Below are 364 nucleotides of genomic sequence, written 5' to 3' on the forward strand. Positions count from 1 at the left end.
CCTTGCCAAGGGATGGAGGATATGGAGGAGCAGCCTTCGGCCTCACTGAGGGATTGAGGATGTGCAGGAGAATCCTCTGGAGCCACTGAGGGATTGAGGATGTGCAGGAGCATCCCTCGGCCTCCCCACCCTGCGGGATGTGGCCAAGGAACATCCCCACATTCCCAGTTCGGCCCTAATTGCTGGGTGTTGCATTTCCCTTCTGCTTTAAAGCTTCATTTAACTCAAACTGTTATAATTTTCTCCCCACTGCCCTCCCCAGCCGTGCTGGCGGGGCTTTGTAGGGGCTGGGGGAGCCCCGAACCGGGGATTATGTCCCCCCCAGGGTCCGGCTCCCACCTCCCAGGGTATTGTCACAGGGGAA

This window comes from Corvus brachyrhynchos, unplaced genomic scaffold, assembly GCF_000691975.1.
Source record: "Corvus brachyrhynchos isolate BGI_N302 unplaced genomic scaffold, ASM69197v1 scaffold150, whole genome shotgun sequence".
NCBI classification, from domain to species: Eukaryota; Metazoa; Chordata; class Aves; order Passeriformes; family Corvidae; genus Corvus; species Corvus brachyrhynchos.